Raw genomic sequence first — 11674 nt, 5'->3', positions numbered from 1 at the left:
CCCCTTATTGACCGGGGTTTTTTCCGTTTTTGCATTTTCGTTTTTTGCTCCTTGCCTTTAAAAAATCATAACTCTTTCAGTTTTGCACCTAAAAATCCATATGATGCTTATTTTTTGCGCCACCAATTCTACTTTGTAATGACGTCAGTCATTTTGCCCAAAAATCTACGGTGAAACGGAAAAAAAAATCATTGTGCGACAAAATTGAAAAAAAAAACGCAGTTTTGTAACTTTTGGGGGCTTCCGTTTCTACGTAGTACATTTTTCGGTAAAAATTACACCTTATATTTTTTCTGTAGGTCCATACAATTAAAGTGATCCCCTACTTATATAGGTTTGATTTTGTCCGACTTCTGGAAAAAATCATAACTACATGCAGGAAAATGTATATGTTTAAAATTGTCATTTTCTGACCCCTATAACTTTTTTATTTTTCAGTGTATGTGGCGGTATGAGGGCTATTTTTTTGCGCCGTGATCTGAAGTTTTTAACGGTACCATTTTTGCATTGATAGGACTTATTGATCGCTTTTTATTCATTTTTAAATGATATAAAAAGTGACCAAAAATGCACTATTTTGGACTTTGGAATTTTTTTGCGCGCACGCCATTGACCGAGCGGTTTAATTAATGATATATTTTTATAATTCGGACATTTCCGCACGCGGTGATACCACATATGTTTATTTTTATTTTTAATTACACAGTTTTTTTTTTAATTGGAAAAGGGGGGTGATTCAAACTTTTAATAAAGGAGGAGTTAAATGATCTTTATTCACTTTTTTTCCCACTTTTTTTTTTGCAGTGTTATAGGTCCCATAGGGGGCTATAACACTGCACACACTGATCATTGTTATCCCATAGGGACCTATAACACTGCACACACTGATATCTTATACTGATCATTATTATCCCATAGGGACCTATAACACTGCACACACTGATCTCTTATACTGAATCTTATTATTCCATAGGGACCTATAACACTGCACACACTGATCTCTTATACTGATCATTATTATCCCATAGGGACCTATAACACTGCACACACTGATATCTTATACTGAATCTTATTATTCCATAGGGACCTATAACACTGCACACACTGATCATTGTTATCCCATAGGGACCTATAACACTGCACACACTGATCATTGTTATCCCATAGGGACCTATAACACTGCACACACTGATCATTGTTATCCCATAGGGACCTATAACACTGCACACACTGATCATTGTTATCCCATAGGGACCTATAACACTGCACACACTGATCTTCATCATTGATCACTGGTTTCTCATAAGAAACCAGTGATCGATGATTCTGCCGCATGACTGCTCATGCCTGGATCTCAGGCACTGAGCAGTCATTCGGCGATCGGACAGCGAGGAGGCAGGTAGGGGCCCTCCTGCTGTCCTGTCAGCTGTTCGGGATGCCGCGATTAGCCGCAGCTATCCCGAACAGCCCGACTGAGCTAGCCGGCCACTTTCGGTTTCACTTTTAGCCGCACGGCTAAAGGGTTAATAGCGCGTGGCGCCGAGATCGGCGCTGCGCGCTATTAGAGGCGGGTCCCGGCTTCACTATGACGCTGTGCCCGCTGCGATATGACGCGGGGTTACTGTGTAACCCCGCGTTATATCAGGAGAGCAGGACCAAGGGCGTACCTGTACGCCCTTGGTCCTTAAGGGGTTAAAGGGCTAATCCAGAGGAAAACAATATTTTTTTTTATTTCAAATGAACTGGTGCCAGAAAGTTAAACAGATTTGTAAATTAATTCTATAAAAAAAAATCTTAATCCTTCCAGTACTTATCAGCTGCTGTATGCTCCACAGGAAGTTGTGTAGTTATTTCCACTCAGACCACAGTGCTCTCTGCCCCCCCCCCCCCCCTCTCCATGTCAGGAATTGTCCAGAGCAGGAGAGGTTTCCTGTAGGAATTTGCTCCTACCCTGGACAGTTCCTGACATGGACCGCAAAGAGCACTGTGGTCAGACTGAAAAGAACAACTCAACTTCCTCTGTAGTATACAGCAGCTGATAAGCACGGGAAGGATTATGATTTTTTTTTTTTTTTTTTTTTTTTTTAGGAGAAATAATTTAGAAATCTGTTTAACTTTCTGGAACTCAGTTGATTTGAAAAAAAGTTGTTTTCCATCAGAGCACCCCTTTGTTCCGTTGCAGAATCAGTTTATTTGGTGGGCAAAAAGAATACGATGCACAAGACAAGAGTCCTTTTTATTGGGTCAGATCCTGCTAAATAAACCGACACCAGAGGGGAAACCAGACAGAAGCCATTATAGTCAACGGGAACTGTAGGGATACATGGGCAGTGGCGTACAAAGAAGAAAAGGGCCCCATAGCAAATATTTTATTGGGCCTCCTATTATGGCGTCTGTCTTTGCCCTCCAGGACAGAAGGGTCAGGGGTGTATTTCCCTTTGCCTTCCATGGCCCATTGGTCAATACACCCAACCATGAATTCTGTGTGAACCTAGGAGCAGTATATCTTCAATAGAACACCTCCATATTGTAGCTTGCAATCAATGGCCCCAGGACGGAAGGGTCCAGTGTGCATTTCCCTTTGCTTTCCATGATCCATTGGGAAATATACCCAATATGTCCATTAATTTGGGTTTCCTGAAGAGAGAAGATCTGTACAGAAAAAGAATTGGGGCCAACCAGGACAGCCCCCCCCCTTGCTTAGTGAACTTTACAAAGGTCATTCCACATATGGGGGGGGGGGGGGTGTCACCTCTCACTGTAATCCCATACAGATCGCTTTCCAGAAGACTCCTCCTTATCATCACAATCACAACATTGTCTTATCTAAGTTTTAGACTAACCGCAAGTACTCTGTATGGTCCTATGCCATTCACCAATTGAAGGAGTACTCCGGAGAAAATTAACTTATCCCCCCCTATCCACAGGATAGGGGATATGTAGCTGACTGTGGGCAGGCCTGGTGCAAGAATTTTTGCCACCCTAGGCGAAAGCTAATTTTGCCTCCCCTTGACCTCATCCATTGGCTACGCCCTTTGTCACGCCCCACCTTACTACTGGGGTGACACACTGTAACAAATCTCCTCCTCATGTAATCTCCTTACTACTGGGGTGACACACTGTAACAAACCTCCTTCTCATGTAATCACCTTACTACTGGGGTGACACACTGTAACAAATCTCCTCCTCATGTAATCTCCTTACTACTGGGGTGACACACTGTAACAAACCTCCTCCCCATGTAATATCCTTACTGCTGGGGTGACACACTGTAACAAACCTCCTCCTCATGTAATCTCCTTACTACTGGGGTGACACACTGTAACAAACCTCCTCCTCATATAATCTCCTTACTACTGGGGTGACACTGTAACAAACCTCCGCATATAATCTCCTTACTACTGGGGTGACACACTGTAACAAACCTCCTCCTCATGTAATCACCTTACTACTGGGATGACACACTGTAACAAACCTCCTCCTCATGTAATCTCCTTACTACAGGGATGACACACTGTAAGAAACCTCCTCCTCATGTAATCTCTTTACTACTGGGGTGACACACTGTAACAAACCTCTTCCTCATGTAATCTCCTTACTACTGGGGTGACACACTGTAACAAACCTCCTCCTCATGTAATCTCCTTACTACTGGGGTGACACACTGTAACAAACCTCTTCCTCATGTAATCTGCTTACTACTGGGGTGACACACTGTAACAAACGTCTTCCTCATGTAATAACCTTACTACTGGGGTGACACACTTTAACAAACCTCTTCCTCATGTAATCTCCTTACTACTGGGGTGGCATACTGTAACAAACCTCCTCCTCATGTAATCACCTTACTACTGGGGTGACACACTGTAACAAACCTCTTCCTCATGTAATCTCCTTACTACTGGGGTGGCACACTGTAACAAACCTCCTCCTCATGTAATCTCCTTACTACTGGGGTGACACACTGTAACAAACCCCCTCCTCATGTAATCTCCTTACTACTTAGTTGACACACTGTAACACACCTCCTCATGTAATCACCTTACTACTGGGGTGACACACTGTAACAAACCTCCTCCACATGTAACCTCCTTACTACTGAGGTGACACACTGTAACAAACCTCCTCCTCATGTAATCTCCTTACTACTGGGGTGACACACTGTAACAAACCTCCTCCTCATGTAATCTCCTTACTACTGGGGTGACACACTGTAACAAACCCCCTCCTCATGTAATCTCCTTACTACTGGGGTGACACACTGTAACAAACCTCCTCCTTATGTAATCTCCTTACTACTGGGGTGACACACTGTAACAAATCTCCTCCTCATGTAATCTCCTTACTACTGGGGTGACACACTGTAACAAACCCCCTCCTCATGTAATCTCCTTACTACTGGGGTGACACACTGTAACAAACCTCCTCCTCATGTAATCTCCTTACTACTGGGGTGACACACTGTAACAAACCTCATCCTCATGTAATCTCCTTACTACTGGGGTGACACACTGTAACAAACCCCCTCCTCATGTAATCTCCTTACTACTGGGGTGACACACTGTAACAAACCTCCTCCTCATATAATCTCCTTACTACTGGGGAGACACACTGTAACAAACCTCCTCCTCATGTAATCTCCTTACTACTGGGGTGACACACTGTAACAAACCTCCTCCTCATGTAATCTCCTTACTACTGGGGTGACACACTAACAATCCTCCTCCTCATGTAATCTCCTTACTACTGGGGTGACACACTATAAATAACCCCCTCCTCACTTGGCAGTGGTGCTGGCTGTTTATCTCTTGCAGCAGGCAGAGAGTTGCCCCCATCGAGAGTGCGCTCTAGGCAGCTGCCTATTTTGCCTTTCGGCAGAGCCGGCCCTGCTTATCCGCACCCCACATAGATGAGGTCTCCAATAGTTGTAGTTTTGTAGAAACATTGCTCTAACGTGTTTCAGCACAAATTGTTCTTCGGATTTCCGCCGTCCGTCGCAGGACTCTCCGAGAGCTACAAACCCAATCTTAAGGGTTACAGTTCATTCGAATGTTTCCATTATACTTATATTACTGTATGAATATTTTATACTTAAATCGGAGAACTGCAGGAGAATTATATCTAAATTTGTTTGAAATGTATTTTCTTTTATTACTTTGTGAAATTGCTTAAATTTAAAATACAAAAAAAAAAAAAAAAAAAATGATAACTACCTGGGAGAGGATCTGTAAAGAAGAGACAGCGAAGAGCGACAAAGTGTGAGGCCGGATTCATTCACACAACGTTCCGTCCGTGTGTCCAGGACCGGATTCTATCTATTCTAGTAGATGAGCAGCTCTGCTCTAGAAAGTTAGCAGCCATCATCCGAAGCACCCGCCCAACCAGCACCACCGTCATACCCCCTTCCCCCGATTCCATAATAATCTGCATTCTTCTTCTGGAGGAGCGCAGCGCCACCTCTGAGGGAGACAGATCCGTCCGGCATCCTGACATCACCCGCCTCCATACATCCACCCCAACTCCTGCCCCAGCCCGAACCATCACCCAGTAGTAAGGAGATTACAAGAGGAGGAGGTTTGTTACAGTGTGTCACCCCAGTAGTAAGGAGATTGCATGAGGAGGAGGTTTGTTACAGTGTGTCACCCCAGTAGCAAGGAGATTACATGAGGAGGAGGTTTGTTACAGTGTGTCACCCCAGTAGTAAGAAGATTACATGGGGAGGAGGTTTGTTACAGTGTGTCACCCCAGTAGTAAGAAGATTACATGAGGAGGAGATTTGTTACAGTGTGTCACCCCAGTAGTAAGAAGATTACATGAGGAGGAGATTTGTTACAGTGTGTCACCCCAGTAGTAAGAAGATTACATGAGGAGGGGGTTTGTTACAGTGTGTCACCCCAGTAGTAAGGAGATTACATGAGGAGGAGGTTTGTTACAGTGTGTCACCCCAGTAGTAAGGAGAATATATGAGGAGGAGGTTTGTTACAGTGTGTCACCCCAGTAGTAAGGTGATTACATGAGGAGGAGGTTTGTTACAGTGTGTCACCCCAGTAGTAAGGAGATTACATGGGGATGAGGTTTGTTACAGTGTGTCACCCCAGTAGTAAGGAAATTACATGAGGAGGAGGTTAGTTACAGTGTGTCACCCCAGTAGTAAGGAAATTACATGAGGAGGAGGTTAGTTACAGTGTGTCACCCCAGTAATATGGAGATTACATGAGGAGGAGGATTGTTACAGTGTGTCACCCCAGTAGTAAGGAGATTACATGAGGAGGAGGTTTGTTACAGTTTGTCACCCCAGTTGTAAGGAGATTACATGAGGAGGAGGTTTGTTACAGTGTGTCACCCCAGTAGTAAGAAGATTACATGAGGAGGAGGTTAGTTACAGTGTGTCACCCCAGTAATATGGAGATTACATGAGGAGGAGGATTGTTACAGTGTGTCACCCCAGTAGTAAGGAGATTACATGAGGAGGAGGTTTGTTACAGTTTGTCACCCCAGTTGTAAGGAGATTACATGAGGAGGAGGTTTGTTACAGTGTGTCACCCCAGTAGTAAGAAGATTACATGAGGAGGAGGTTAGTTACAGTGTGTCACCCCAGTAATAAGGAGATTACATGAGGAGGAGGTTTGTTACAGTGTGTCACCCCAGTAGTAAGAAGATTACATGAGGAGGAGGTTAGTTACAGTGTGTCACCCCAGTAATAAGGAGATTACATGAGGAGGAGGTTTGTTACAGTTTGTCACCCCAGTTGTAAGGAGATTACATGAGGAGGGGGTTTGTTACAGTGTGTCACCCCAGTAGTAAGAAGATTACATAAGGAGGGGATTTGTTACATTGTGTCACCACAGTAGTAAGAAGATTACATGAGGAAGAGGTTTGTTACAGTGTGTCACCCCAGTAGTAAGGAGATTACATGAGGAAGAGGTTTGTTACAGTGTGTCACCCCAGTAGTAAGGAGATTACATGAGGAGGAGGTTTGTTACATTGTGTCACCCCAGTGGCATGGGGCATTTCCAAGGGCAGGAAAATTATTTTTATCTAGGGTGGTAAAAATCCTTGCACCAGCCCTTACCATATATACAACCTGTGCTGCTGTACGGGGCCCAATAGATATGAAGACCACTGCCCCATTTAAGTTAGTTTTCTACTGTATATAAGATTGAAGGTAAGTGCATGACTTTCTGGTGGATTGTTTTTTTAGCCATTTACCATTGATGTCCTATCCCCAGGAGAGGTCAACAATGTCGATCGGACAGTCAGAGTAGTGACACCCGGCCAATCAGCTGATCAGTGGGGGTATCGGAGCAGCGGCCATGTTTGGCAGCTTATAGTCAGGGGGCCGGGTTTGGCACCTCTATCTTGTGAATAGGTCATCAATGTTAAATGCCCCTAAAACCCCTTTCAGCTTGTGCAGATGATCGCTCTGACTGCCATGGTGCTAATTCATGTCCTGATACCTAGATATCCATACAGATATGTGTCAATACCAGAAATGTCACTTATTATTATTATATTTATTATTATTATTATTATTAATAATAATAATATTTATAAATAAAACAATCATAATAATTATTATTAATAAAACATAATAATAATAATATTATTATGATTATTATTATTATTATTAGATGATAATAGAATAAACGATTTGCGTTTTGCAGCAGAGTTCTTGGAAAAACCTTTAGGGTTAATGCACATGGAAATCCCTCCTCTGTCCAGATAGATTTGTGTGTTTGGCGCAGGTTTACTCCTGCAAATTTCCCAGTGGATTTTCTAGAAAAAAAAAAGCAAAAAAAATTAAATCCTTCACTTTTGTTGCAGAAATCTGCAGCAAAATCCACAGTTACAGATGTCGACCTCAACATTATTGTTATTGGGAAAAATCTGCAATAAATCGGCAGGACAAGCTTCAGATTTATTGGGGGTTTTCAGAATCTGTTATTTCAGAAAATGTTATTTATAATAATGTTATTTGTAAAACTATCCCCCCAACATAACTTTTTAATATAGTGAAATTGGCCTGGCTACAGAATGGTGCCTTGTGCTGAACAATGCCACAGGCAGAGGACAAACAGGGAATGAATACAGCAGATGCTGCAACCTCACTTATTGTGCAATAGTCTGCTGTGAAATGAGATGTTCTGCAAAAACTTTGTATAGTGGACTGGCAGGAGCGCTGTGGAAGGGGAGTAAGCAGGGCGGGAAGACTGTGATATAAAGCTCAGGGAAAGCAGTGCATTCTGGGAATTGTAGTACTGAACAAGTTGTGAGAGGACGTGGTAGGGGAGAGGTTTACATACCCACAAAACAAATACATTTTTGTGATTTCAAAGTGGTACACACACATTTTTATGATTTAAATTTTACCTGGTGTTTGAGTATTTCTTTAAAGGGGTACTCTGCCCCTAGACATCTTTTGGATAGGGGATAAGATGTCTGATCGCGGGGATCCCGCCGCCGGCAGCCTCCGTGATCTCCGTGCAGCACTCGGCGTCATGCCGCCTCCTATAGACATAAATGTAAGGGGCGTGACATGACATTAAAAGGGGGCGTGATGTGACATCAAAAGGGGGCATGAAATGACATCAAAAGGGGGCGTGGTGTGACATCAAAAGGGGGCGTGGCGTGACATCAAAAGGGGGCGTGACATGACATCAAAAGGGGGCATGGTGTGACATCACGACCATAGCCCCAAACCTCCCCAAAGTTCCGAATGCTGGGGTGACATGCAGGAGACCATGGGGGTTCCCAGCAGCGGCGCCCCTGCGATCAGAAATCTGGGGATGGGGATAAGATGTCTAGCGGTGGAGTCAAAGGTCAGATTTCATGCAGAATTCCACAAATTACATCTACTTTGCTCTTTCAGTGTTACAATTTTGGTTTTTGCTCAAAAGTGTCCATTTACCGAGAGAGACACAAAGGGAGGCTCTATGTTGTAGACAAAGGGGTCCATATTTAGTTCTTACTCAGGGGCCCCCTCGACAGTCTGTGTTCAAATGTGCAGTTTAATCCCGATGAAGTGAGGCTGAAGTCTAAGGGTCTATTCACACGGCTGCGGAATTCCGCCTCAAATTAAAGTCCATAGACTTCTATAGGATCCCGCACTCCCATTCACACTTCTGAATTTCTGCTTGCAGAATTCCACCTCAAATAAAAGCCCAATAGACTTCTATGGGATTTCGCACTCCCACGGCAGAATTTCCGCCTGCGGAATCCTGTCTTGAATTAAAGTCCATAGACTTCATATGGGATTCTGCACTCCCATTCACACTTTTGAATTTCTGCTTGCAGAATTATGCCTTAAAATAAAGCCCAATAGACTTCTATGGGATTCCGCACTCCCATTCAGGGCCACCATCAGGGGGTACAGCCGGTACACCAGTAAGGGGCCCGGGGCCCTAGGGCTGCTACCGAATCCCTGAGTAACCACAGCCAACACTGAGTGCACCTTTAAGACGCACACAGTATTGAGCGCGCGCTCGGCTGCGGCACCTGACGTGACAGGAAGGAGCCGCCGGCTCCGTCCTGACACTCCAGCCCGGGCTTCCTGTGCGGCAGCGGTTCTGCAGAGGATGTCCGCACAGGAAGCCAAGAGAGAAGTGGAGCTGCAGGAGCTGCGGGGGAATGAGGCAGAGGTGAGTGATGTTTTTTGTTTTTCCATGGAGCTGTGTGAAAGGGCCATGTCAGGGGGCATTATAATGTGAAGGGGCCAAGTCAGGGGGCATTATAATGTGAAGGGGCCATGTCAGGGGGCATTATAATGTGAAGGGGCCATGTCAGGGGGCATTATAATGTGAAGGGGGCCATGTCAGGGGGCATTATTATGTGAAGGGGCCAAGTCAGGGGGCATTATAATGTGAAGGGGGCCATGTCAGGGGCATTATAATGTGAAGAGGCCATGTCAGGGGACATTATAATGTGAAGGGGCCATGTCAGGGGGCATTATTATGTGAAGGGGCCAAGTCAGGGGGCATTATTATGTGAAGGGGCCAAGTCAGGGGGCATTATAATGTGAAGGGGCCATGTCAGGGGGCATTATAATGTGAAGGGGGCCATGTCAGGGGGCATTATTATGTGAAGGGGCCAAGTCAGGGGGCATTATAATGTGAAGGGGGCCATGTCAGGGGCATTATAATGTGAAGAGGCCATGTCAGGGGACATTATAATGTGAAGTGGCCATGTCAGGGGGCATTATTATGTGAAGGGGCCAAGTCAGGGGGCATTATTATGTGAAGGGGCCAAGTCAGGGGGCATTATAATGTATGGGGGAAATGTAATGGGGCATTATAATGTTTAGGGGGGAAATGTACAGGGGCATTATAATGTATGGGGGAAATGTAAGGAGGCATTATAATGTATGGGGGAAATGTACGGGGGCATTATAATGTATGGGGGAAATGTACGGGGGCATTATAATGTAAGGGGGCATTATAATGTATGGGGGAAATGTAAGGGGGCCCCTTCACACAGCTCCATGGAAAAACAAAAACATCACTCACCTCTGCCTCGTTCCCCCGCAGCTCCTGCAGTTCCACTACTCTCTTGGCTTCCTGTGCGGACATCCTCTGCAGAACCGCTGCCGCACAGGAAGCCCGGGCTGGAGTGTCAGGACGGAGCCGGCGGCTCCTTCCTGTCACGTCAGGCGTCGCAGCCGAGCAGCGAAATGTAAGGGGGCAATATTATGTATGGCGGAAATGTAAGGGGGCAATATTATGTATGGCGGAAATGTAAGGGGGCAATATTATGTATGGCGGAAATGTAAGGGGGCAATATTATGGGTGGGGCCATGTCAGGGCATTATTATATATTGAGCAATGTGAGGGGGCATTATAATGTATGGGGCAATGTTGGGGCCTAATACTATACAGGGCACAGAAGGGACTACAATATGGGGCAGTGTAATACAAATAGGGGGTTTGTATAGAGGTGAGGACTTTGCTGTAGCGAGAATCCTAAAATGTTTGTCTGGCAGATTCGGTGAAGACGAATTGTGATCGGGAGAAATCTTCATGATGACCCAGAACAGATGGAGAAGAAAGAGTAAAGTGAACGATTCCGATCAGAGAAGACGCCCCTGTGAGTTTATAACTATAATGACTTATATGGTCTGCAGCCCCTGTGAGTATATAACTATAATGACTTATATGGTCTGCAGCCCCAGTGAGTTTATAACTATAATGACTTATATGGTCTGCAGCCCCTGTGTACAGCTCTAATCTACGCCTATATAGGGATTATTACTGATCTTTTGTATAGTGGTTTTTACTCAATAACAATATAGCAGTATTAGTCGGTGGTAATGCTAGTGGTCATGGTAGTGGTCTTGGTGTGGCGGAATTATATGTCCCTTGTATTGTGGTGTGATACTGGTCTGCGTATAGTGGCTTTTATTTCCTTACACTATGGTGGTATTATTTAGTCACTGCAGAATTAATATGGAGTGGCGATATTATTTTATGTTTCTAAGCCCGATACTAAGATAAAATCCAACGTGTGCCACAGTGAGGAGGGGCAGGGGTGGCGGGTGTTAGGGTGGGGGGCCCAGACTACAAACTGTGTAAAGGGCCCCAAAATTTCTGATGGCAGCCCTGCTCCCATTCACACTTCTGAATTTCTGCTTTCGGAATTCTGCCTCAAATTAAAGGGGTACTCCGGTGAAAACCTTTTTTTC

At 44.6% G+C, this 11674-nt stretch overlaps 1 protein-coding gene across 2 annotated transcripts in view; it reads right to left on the bottom strand.

Moving 5' to 3' along the window:
* Nucleotides 1-7663: 7663 nt before the first annotated feature.
* LOC130275340 (uncharacterized) overlaps nt 7664-11674 on the bottom strand; it is a 505363-nt gene continuing 501352 nt past the window's right edge. Inside the window, exon 7 of one of the 2 annotated variants that reach the window (XR_008844734.1) lies at nt 7664-7776. The gene's annotated coding sequence lies outside the window, so the exon portion shown is untranslated. The remainder of the gene's footprint in view (nt 7777-11674) is intronic. The other variant, XR_008844735.1, reaches the window with a different exon arrangement.

The sequence above is a fragment of the Hyla sarda genome, chromosome 6, assembly GCF_029499605.1.
Source record: "Hyla sarda isolate aHylSar1 chromosome 6, aHylSar1.hap1, whole genome shotgun sequence".
NCBI lineage: Eukaryota > Metazoa > Chordata > Amphibia > Anura > Hylidae > Hyla > Hyla sarda.
The sequence above is the reverse complement of the archived record's forward strand: the minus strand, read 5'-3'. Positions and strand labels throughout refer to the sequence as shown.